The sequence below is a fragment of the Mus caroli genome, chromosome 2, assembly GCF_900094665.2.
Source record: "Mus caroli chromosome 2, CAROLI_EIJ_v1.1, whole genome shotgun sequence".
Classification (NCBI taxonomy): domain Eukaryota; kingdom Metazoa; phylum Chordata; class Mammalia; order Rodentia; family Muridae; genus Mus; species Mus caroli.
The window spans coordinates 6,193,839-6,205,060 of NC_034571.1; positions in this window are offsets into that span (position 1 = coordinate 6,193,839).

Genomic DNA, 11,222 nt, shown 5'->3' on the forward strand with positions numbered 1-11,222 from the left:
CACACACACAAAACACACACAAATACACAACACAAATACACACACACAGAGACAGAAACACACCCTACAAGAAAAAAGTAATAGAGCCAGCAACTAAAATTGATAGTAAAATAATTTTTAAAATGTAATATGGTTAATGGCCCACTATCAAGACATCCAGCTGCCTGCTAATCCTGCTCTTCATGAGGGTCACAGCTTCTGTTGTCCCCTCCCACATCAACTTTTTTTCTGTCTTCCTATCTGTCTATCCCTACTGTCTTTCCAAAGCCAACAGTATCCTGGAACTCAGACAGAACATAGGTCCAATGGAGGCAGACAGTGAACTCTCGGCTGAACTCTTCAAAGAAACAGAACAAGTGTCACTTAGACTTTTACACCATCTTTCCCATAGCTAGTTCATAAAGAGTCAACTGAATATCAGCAAGGATTTATTTTCAACTCTCTAACCTTAGGTTTCAACACCTGACCTCAGGTCAATAGACTTGCAAAGGTCTTTCGGTGTGATCATAAATATATTGTAGGCTATTTTTCTGTGTAATGTCCTCAAGTTGAAGGTAGCTTGGTAGGGCCAAATTCCACAACCAATATATTGTAGGCTATTTTTCTGTGTAATGTCCTCAAGTTGAAGGTAGCTTGGTAGGGCCAAATTCCACAACCAATATTCATTTATTTAGCTCATTTACAGTTTCTACGAAGGACAGACACTGTTCTTATCCTGGGCTTCAAGGAACTTAGGTACACAGTAAACAGAAGATACTCATCACACATGGGCCCTGAGCTGCTGGACTTAACTTTTCACATTGTATGAGAGATGGGAAGATCTTCAAGGGATAGAAGGGAGCTAAGGAGATTGCTCAGTGAGAAATGTGCTTGCTCATGCAACATAAGGACCTCAGTTCAATCCCCAAGGCCCACATTTTAAAATAAATAAATAAAAGCCATTTTCTGCCTCAGAAAACAAAGTCGGACAGCACCCTGAGCAATGACATCTAAGACTGATCCCTAGTCTCATACACACACACACACACACACACACCTACACATGCATGCAACACAAAGAAAGAAGAGAATATCTCCTGTGAAGATTTTCCGTTATGAAGATATGTTTCCATCATGGGTGGCTCAAGTGATGAGGTTCGGTTCACCTGATGCTATCTACTCTCTGCTCAATGATTCAGGAGCTCTGCTCTCCTTCCCCTAGCCTCCGACCCCCTTACAACAGATAACTTTAACCTCTCTGCTCTGTCTAATTAGCCTATCGTCTTCTTCTTCGCCACATAAGGGATATCAGAACTCATGGAAACAATTCCTGGAGTGCTAAAGGCAGACAAGATTAGGTAATGTATTAGTCACAATTCTCCAGAAACTAGAAGCCAGTAGCACTTGTTGGAAAAAGAAACCCTGTGATTTAAGCAAATCCATTGAAGAGTCGTTCAGAAGAACTGACTCAGAAACGTATAGAAGCTCTCAAGTCTGAGAACTCAGACTGACCCTGGAAAGCCAACATTTAAAACCAGATGCCACCTGTTGTAGAACCAAGAAGGGCCACAGGACAGCAATTATTGGGCAACTGTCCCTTACCTGTCACCCACCCACACTGACTCATAAGATTAGCCATGAAAGAATAAAAGGCCCTCAACTACAGCCATTATTTTTATTTCCAGTAGCATTTCCCCACAGAAAGGTACATGCCCATGTCCTTTTCTACTTCGTCTTTCTTTACAGAGAACGATGGAGAAAATAGTGACTATATGACAGGTGCAGGCTTTAATTGCCCTGTATCATGTTTGATGTGTTGTCACATCATTGATATATATGTGTGTATTTAACATAGGGTGTCATATAGTCCAAGCTGGCAGGAAAGTTACATAGTAGAGGATGACTTTGAACTTCTGATCCTCCTGCCTCCACCTCCCACGTGCTGGGATTACAGACATGCACCACTCTGCCTGGTTTCTATGGTGCTGAGGACCAAACCCAGAGCTTCAAGTGTGTTAGGCAAGCACCCTTCCAGATGAGCCACATTGCCATCCATAGAGGGTTTTTTGAATGTCAAAGATATTAGCTCTAAGACTATTCCAAAATTTATAACACTGCTGTAGTGCTACATTAAGTATGTGTGTGTGTGAGAGAGAGAGATTTCTGAAAAGCTACAGATTTTCCAAAGTCCCATCGAACTCACTTCTTTGAACTCAGCATATGCTGCAGTGAAAACCCTAAAGGCTCTCTTCTTCGCCTCCAAAGGAAGGTGAGAAAGGAAGCAAGATATAAATCATGCACATTTTCTGCTCTCCTAATTCAAGCTAGTTTTGAGATAAAACAACATCCCAGAAGAAAGTGATACAGCACCCGCTTAGCTGGTAAGTGCATTGACCGACACCCCCACTGGAAAGAGTCAGTGTTCTCAACCTGTGAGTCCTGACCCCTTTCAGGGGGAACAGAGGCCATCTGAAAACAATGATATTTACATTATAAGTCCTAACAGTAGCAAATTACAGTTATGAAGTAGCAATGAAAATAATTTTATGGTTGCGAGTCAGTACAACATGAGGACCTGGATGAAAGGGTTGTGATGCGGTGTGGAGTTAGGAAGGCTGGGGACCCCTGGAGGAAGGGGTAATGACTTTTCACTTACTCTCCAGCTATGGAAGACATCATGGCATTGACTTCAAATGACAGTACACTCTGAGATCACTTACGGACCAATGTCAGCAGTACAGTAGATATCCAGTACACATTTCATAAATAACCCATACTTCATTCTACAACTGGTAGCTAGCAAACCAAGAGTTACATTATAATGGAATTGTTTCTTGACTCATTTACCATCTATGTGTGTGCATTTATACAGGACTATTTATTGTGTAGCAAACTCCATAGAGAACACAGATACGCCTATAAAAATCATTCTGGATGAAGAAACACAGAGACCAGAACATGACAAAGAGCCAACGCTAATACCAAACTGAATAAAGTGACAGATGAATGTTTGAGTGGGCTCATGCTGTAGACCAGAAATAATGAGCAGGGTACCTTTCCCCACCTGGACATATGTTCCCAACCATCCTATAGATCAAACCTAAGGTATCACCACAAAGTGTATCCAGAGGGGGTATTCTAAAGTTATCTTCAAGCCAGGTACAGTGGTGAGTTGATTCCAGAACTCAGGAGGCAGAGACCGGCAAAACCCAAACTCAAGTGAGCTTGAGACCAGCCTGGTCTACAAAGCGATTTCCAAGCCATTCAAGACTACATAATGAAGCTTTGTCTCAAACACGCACAGCAGACAAGCAAAGTCATTACTGTTCAGTGATGGATGAGTACACGTGAGCAAACTGGAAAAGATACAGAGGAAAGTACTGATAACTAAGTTTCACTGGTGCTTGCCATGCATTAAGGTTGAAGATGAATAAATTATGTTTTCAATAATTCCAAATCAGAGTTTGCAATCACACACTCCTGTGCCAGCACACTGCAGACTCCTGAAGAGCCACATACCACCTCTCCATAATTAATAACTTCATCCTTGGCTTCCATAAGATATCTCTCCTTAGACTCAAAGGATGCCGACTTTCCCATGACTCAGAGTACAGTAGATAAATGTTAAATAAGACCCCATGGAAAACTGTTCTCATGAGGGACAAGAGATGACATCCAAAATGACCAGAGACCATTTCAAGTAGCAAATTGACCTGCATGAGAGTCATCGTATGTGTGTGTGCCACTCCCCCCCCACCGACACACACACATATTCAGATGCATCCAATGTTATGGAAAATGTTGGAATAGGAACAGTGGAGTTTTGAATCAGAAATGTTATTTAAAACAAGCTAATTATACAAATGGGAAATCAGAGGCCAAGGTGATACAGTAGCAGAGAGATAGGGATAATATTCTAGACCTCCTCCTTCTGCTAAGTCTGTCTGTCATACTTCCCCCCCACTCACATACAGGGAGTCAAAGACCAACATTGTGTGTCTTCTACTCTCTAGCTCCTTCTTTGAGACGCAATCTCCACCTGAATCTGGAACTCACCAGTGCAGCTAGCCTGACTGGCCACCAAGTTTGGAGGATACCTCTTCAGTTCAGAAACTTCAAGAACTTGCTGCTGTATGCAGCATTATATTGTTCTGGTGATCCAAATCACACAGGGCCTCATAGTGAGATGGACTCAAATCCCCAGAGCCTCTAAGCCTGTACCCTTAAATGAAATGTTAAGGACAGATGCTAAGATATTGGAGGCAACCATTAATGAATGCCACGTGAGTTGAAGCCTCAGTACTAATTTACCAACAAATTGGGCTTACTTCAGCAAATACATCACATGTGAAAACCATCATCTTCCCAAAGGAGTTGAGTCTGCAGTAGCTTGACAATTGGAAATAGAAAAGAACCCTAAGAGGAACCTAATCCCCTAAAAAGCTCCAACTCCTTGAAGGCAGGAATTAGGTGTGATTAATTTTTATCCGCAGCACTTAGCAATCCCTGACAATAGATGTTCCATAAAGCTGTGTGTGTGGAATGCACAGCAACGCATAGGCCTGTGGAACAACGCCGAGTAAGAGTATCAGCCACAGGAATGTGTCACAGATGTCCAACAAGGCACCTCCCTGCCGGTTTCTGTGTTTACAACAAAACCTGATGAGTTATTGGCCCCGGTTCATTGCATGATAACACTCAACCACACCTCATTGATTTGAAAGTCAATGGCCTTGTCAAAGAAGAGAAACTGATGGTTTTTAACCAGGCAAAGTAACTTCTCTCTTTCTTTCAGGTTTGTTTGAAAACTCACACTTGCCTGCTGATGGTGTGGCCATTTCTCTTTGTCAAATCACAAATTTCATAAGCAGATATCACTTGCTCGTTCAAAACTTGTCTTTTCTTAAATGGTGAGAGAGAAGCAGAGAAGTTGGGAGAGGAGGAACAAAGAGTAAAACTAAGCCAGGTGGTGGTGGCGCACGCCTTTAATCCCAGCACTTGGGAGGCAGAGGCAGGCTGATTTCTGAGTTCGAGGCCAGCCTGGTCTACAAAGTGAGTTCCAGGACAGCCAGGGAGGACAGCCAGGGCTATACAAAGAAACCCTGTCTCAAAAAACCAAAAAAAAAAAAAAAAGAGNAAAGCTAGCCAACCTCAGGTTAAGAATCATTTCTAGTGTTAAGCGTTGCTTCTTAGAGAACTTCAGGTTCAAACATGAACACAAAAGTCAGCTAGCTCACAGAGCAGAGTTGTTCATACACACACACACACACACACACACACACACACGCACGCACACGCACGCACACACGCGTATGCACACATGCACACACATCTGTCCAAGGCTACAGGGCAGTCCTTGGTGCAAACTAGAACAAAAACATGTTGCTGTTATCATTTTCACGAAGACTCTGGACCAGCCCTGATTACCTCATAAGCACCTATTAGATTTGGCAATAGGAACACATGCAATTCAGAAAAAAAAAATGGCATTGTATTCTTAACATTCAAATTAAAAAAAATTCGTTGTCCCCTGTATTTGTCATCACTGCGACAAAACACATGACAGAAAGTACTTATGGAAAAAAATATTGATTTTTAGCCGATGATGGTAGAGAAAGTATGGGCTTAGGACCACGATGTAGTAGCTCTTCCCATGGAACTGAACATGCAAACAAAGAAAACATGGCTAGAACTGAGGGAGGCAAAAACCTTCAGAAGCCCATCCTACTGACTGACTTCCAGCAGCCAAGCTCCACTTTCTAAAGGGTCCATAGCCTTTGAAGATTGCCCCTGGTTAGCAATGAATGTTTGTAGCAAGAGACTGTGGAGAGAGAGACTTCAGATTTAAATTATGAATGGGAAACTTTTCATGCTTCCTGTGGGGCTGAAGCTACAAAAGCTTCAAGTGGGGCTGAAGAGGTGGCTCCATGGTTAAGAGTGGGCACCGGTCTTCCAGAGGACCCAATTATGGTTCCAAGTCCATAGATTTGGTTTTCAGCACCCACTACCGATGGTTCTAACTGGCTGGAACTCCAGCCCCAGGGAATCTAACTTCCTCTCTGGCCTCCCAGGGCACCTGCATGCATGTGGCAGGTACCATGTCCCACACAGCTTGGTCCTAGAAACACGACTGGGATGACAAGAAAGTGAAGAAAGGACAGACACACATACAACACAGCTGGGGTCAGATGGGCTGTACATACTCTAAGGGAGCAGCACCAACAGGAAGCTCGGGGTGTTTATTATGGACACACAGTGAGGAGGTAGTAGCTAGTTTCCACAGAGGATCTATACAGGGGCAGTCTGAGTCAGGAGGAAGAAGCTCCTGTAGCTGGAATTTGTACACACTGTCAACACTGGCACTCAAAAAAAGACTTAGCATTCAATCCCTCTGACTTTAGGGGAAAGCTTTGCCTATTTCACGGGAGCCTGAGGCATTGGTCCTTGGCATGGTCCCATCCAAATCAACAATTCACACTCACTAAAGGTTTCCTCTGCTCCCCCACAGCAGGTATACACAGATGTGTGTGTGTGTGTGTGTGTGTGTGTGTGTGTGTGTGTGTGTCACAGTGTCACAGTACATACATGGAAGTCAGAGGACAACTTTGGAAATCAGTTATTTCCATTTTCCTCTATGTGTGTCCTGGGACTCAAATGCAGAACAAGTAAATGCTCCTCACAGCAATAGTCCACAGACTTAAGACAGAAACAAGTGTTGCAGTAGCCGTCTTTGGAGTGGACTCACAGTTTCTTCAAATTCATATTCAAAGTGGTCAAGGCCAACACATCATCATTGCCAAATCTTCAAAACCAAATAGGGCTCATGATATGGATAAACAGATAAAGGCACTGTTTCCAGCCTAACACACTGAGTTCCATCTCCAAGACCCACACAACAGAAGACAAGAACTACCAAAACTTACGTTCTGATCTCTACGAGAGGACAGTGGAGGTGAGAACAGGAATCAATCAGTCAATATAATACAACTTTTAGCATTTTTTTTGAAAAAGAATAAAAACCACTCTCAAATATAATTCCTATTTTTCACAGACTCATGAAATACAGTGTACTGTGGAAACAATACCTTCTATGCATGTTTGTTTGTCTGGTTTCAGGCAGGATCTCACCAAGTCTCTCTGGCTGACCTGGCCCATCCCAGGCTATCCCTAAACTTGAGATGATGCATTTGGGAAGCAGAGACAGAAGGACTGCAAGTTCAAGACTAGCATGGGCATGGTAGTTTGAAGTCAGCCTTGACTACATAAGAAGACCTTGTTGCAAACAAACAAACAAACAAACAAACAAAAAAGGAAGAGGAAAAAGAAGAGAAAGATTTAATTTAAACACACAAGGGGAGAAGACAATTGAAGACACAATAAGAAGAAAGCTGTCATAGACTGGAGACAGGGCTCAGTGATTAAGATCACTTGCTCTTACAGAGGAACTGGGTTCAGGTACCACTACCCATGGTGATTCAACTTTGCATCTAGTTTCATGGGACCCAGTGGCCTCTTCTGGCCTCCCTAGGCACCAAACATATAAGTGAAACATACATTCAGTCAAAATACTCATACACATAAAATAAAGTTAGATATAGATATAGATATAGATAGATAGATAGATAGATAGAACAGTTGTCATGGAAAAGTTCACCTATCGACACCTTGATCTACAGCTTCCAGGTTTCAAAACTGGGGAAAAAATGCATTCCTATTGTTAAAGACCCCCAGGTATAGAATTCGCTTTTAGTAGCCATGGGAAATAATTCTGATAACAAACATGCCTTCTTAACATTATACATGGGTTGGTAAAGCCCGCCTGGGTAGTAGTGAAGGCAAATATTTAACAACCTATGTGACCATCAACTAACATTTTGCCGGGCAATCTCCTCATCTGTAAAATTGAGTTTAGGCTAGTAAATGATTTGGACTATGTCTGTTTTGCTGCCCATTTATGCAAATAAAGTTTTATTAGAACACTGTCGCACTCTGGCTGTCCTCTGAGAGCCTCTACTGAGCACTCAGACAGATTCAGATACCCACAGCCAAACAATGGATGGAGTTTAGGGACACTTAAAGAAGAACAAGAAGAAGGATTGCAGACCCTAAGGGGATAGGAACTCCACAGGAAGACCAACAGAATCAACTAACCTGGACCTCTGGGGCTCTCAGAGACTGAACTGCCAACCAAAGAGCATACATAGGCTGGACCTACTTAGGCCTCCCTGCACATATACAGCAGGTGTTCCACCTGGTCTTCATGTGAGTCCTGAACAACTGGAACAGGGGCTGTCCCAAAAGCTATTGCCTGTATGTGTGATATGTTCTACTTCTAGCTGTGCTGCCTTGTTTCTCAGTATGAGAGGATATGCCTAACCCCACAGACACTTAATATAACAGAGTGGGGGGGGATACCCAGGAGGGCTCCCACCTGCTCAGAGGAGAAGGGGAGGGGGAGGAGGGAAGAATTGTAGAAGGGGTGATTGGGAGGGGGCAGTGAGTAGAATATAAAGTGAATAGGTAAAATAATAATAATAATAGTTAAATTATTATTATTATTATTATTTTACTCAAAAAAGAACACTGTCATGCTCATTTGTTTTCAAATGTATCTGACAAACTCTTGAACTACCACTGTGGTATTAAATTGGAGTTGAGTAATTGTACCCAAAACCATGTGACCAGCACAGTTTATAACATGTACTATCTAGATATTAACATAAGCTCGTCTACTAACGTCTGACTCCATATTTGAAGAATTATTAAGTATTCAATTTCCATTGATCTTGTAATCTTGAACCTAGGACCCTGACACCCTTGGCTTTACATTAGGTCAACACTTCTAGAGTGGACCTTAAATCAAAGTCAGGAATGTGTTAGAAACGCAATCAGATCCTACTCCAGATCTGCTGACTCAGAAATTATTAAATTGAGCCTGAGAAATCCGAGGCAAGGGGATTCGTCTGTTTGCTTGTTTGTTCTGTGGTGTTAGAGATAAAACTCAAGACCTTATCTATGGTTGGCAAGGCAAATGCTCTATTATTGAGCTATATTCTTACCCTTTGTAGATGGATAGAAATCATGATATTACATTAGTCTCTAAACTCACAATTGTTATAATCAGAATTTAATAAGATCCTAGATATGATGGCACCAGCCCGTAGTCCTGGGCACTTGGCAAGTAAAACCGGGATCTAAGGTCCTTCCCTGTCTCACAGTGAGCTCAAAGCCACCCTGGGTTATATAACACTGTCTCGAAAAGTAATCGTTGTCCCAGGGAGATTGCTCGGCACATGAGGCGCTTGCTTTGCAAGCGTGAAGATGTGAGTCTGTATTCCCAGAGCCCATTAAGAAAAAGCTGGTGCTTACCTACACCCCCAAAATTGGTGAGAGGAAAGACAGAAACAAGAGGATCTCTGGAAGTTTCCAGGCCAGCTAGCCTAGCCTATGTGGTGAAGTTCTAGGTCAATGAAAAGCCCTCCCCAAACAAAAGTTCAAAGATGCCTATGTGCACATATTCAAGACTGTCCTCTGATGGCCAGACATTCTGTGCATGCACACACCACACTGTATACACACACATATATACAAATAACAAAATAAAATAGTAATGATAATAATAATTAGGTGGAATTATTTTGCCCTTTACAAAACAGAGAACCCAAAAGCTGTGCCCCCTCAGAAAAAGCACATAACCCAGTGATTTTTATAAAATTAAAAACAGAAAAAAAAATTATATAATAAGGTATGGTGGTTTGGTCTCTATCACTTCTCCCTTTCTTTATGGAAATATTATTTTTTTAAAAAAGAAATGCCACGCCTGTCAAACCATCATGTTTATTTTAGCAGCTGGTGAGACCTGACCTCTAAATTGGGCAGCCTGACAGTGTCAATCTCCTCCTGGAAAAAAGCATTCTGCATTGTGGAGTCAGGACTGTGCTTCCCAAGACCCAACAAACCAAGTCTAATTTTGATGTCTATATTGGAATCTCCCCAAAACAAATCTAAAACTGGGCAGTAGTAGATCTGTTTTCTAAATGTTAAAACTTGAGAGAGAGAGAGAGAGAGAGAGAGAGAGGAAGTCATGACACCCACATGCTCAAAAGAGGAATCCCAGGACCAAAACCCATTTCCTGCCTGCAAGGCTGGAGAAATGTCTCTTCTTTATCTAAAATCCGCTTCCTGTGCCCCCTCAGAATCAAGAGCTCAGTCAAAACGCTGCTTCCGGGTTGGCAGAAGAACTCAGCTCCTTTCTTCCTTTCCTTGAAAAGCACAGGGCACCAGCTGACTTCCTCTTCTGTGCTTTCTGTACAGGACGGAGGAGGAGTAGTCTCTTGTGAGTACTTAGAGAGCCCTTGCCAGGTCCAAGCTGGGCTCCCAGGATGGCCTGGTATGTCTCCTGCAACCTCCTCCACCATGTAGAAGGGGACGGGAGAGTTCTCATTGGGCACCCAGAGTCAGTTCTGCGGCAGTGCCCCAGCAGGGTTGTCTGAGCAGAGCTGTGTATCTCAGCAGAGCTCAGAGAGAGACATGAGCAACGGCAAGGGTATTGTTGCTTCTTAAGGCCTGATTTATACAGCACCGAGTGCAAAGCTAAGTGTCACAACTATCTGCTCACGTGGGAAAATGAAGAACTCCATCCTCTGTCACCTAGGGAAAATATATTTTCAGTTGAATTACAACCTGCCTTTTCTACTTTTTTCTGCTGTCAAAATTCTAATGTTCTTTGTGGAATTGGGGATGTTAAACAATTGGCCTGGGCCTGAAAACTCCAACCACGTCAAAGTCCCAGTCCTGAATGAGTCAGCAACTGGCTCCTTTTCCAATAAAATCTTCTCCTGGAGAGTGATGCTTTACTTCAGAGAAGTTTTAGGGGCATTCACTGCATACCGTGACTATTCCTCCTGGCAGAAACAACTACCATCCATACCTCCTAAAGTAGAAGCCAACGGGAAGTCTGAGGAGTGACCACGTTGCTAGAAATAGATATCACAGATCCTGATAGTGGGTTTGCATTCAATCCAAGCCATAATTTCATTACCCTATGGACAGTCAGCAAGCTAGATTGTCTGATGCTTCCCCCTCTTTGCCCCCACTCCAAAAAAAAAAAAAAAAAAAAAAATAAATAAATAAATAAATAAATAAATACAGAGTAGTACAAAACAAAAGGAGCATTTACTCAGATGAAAGTACCTGAATGATGATGTGGGCATGGAAGTTCACGTTCAGTATATTCATAACAG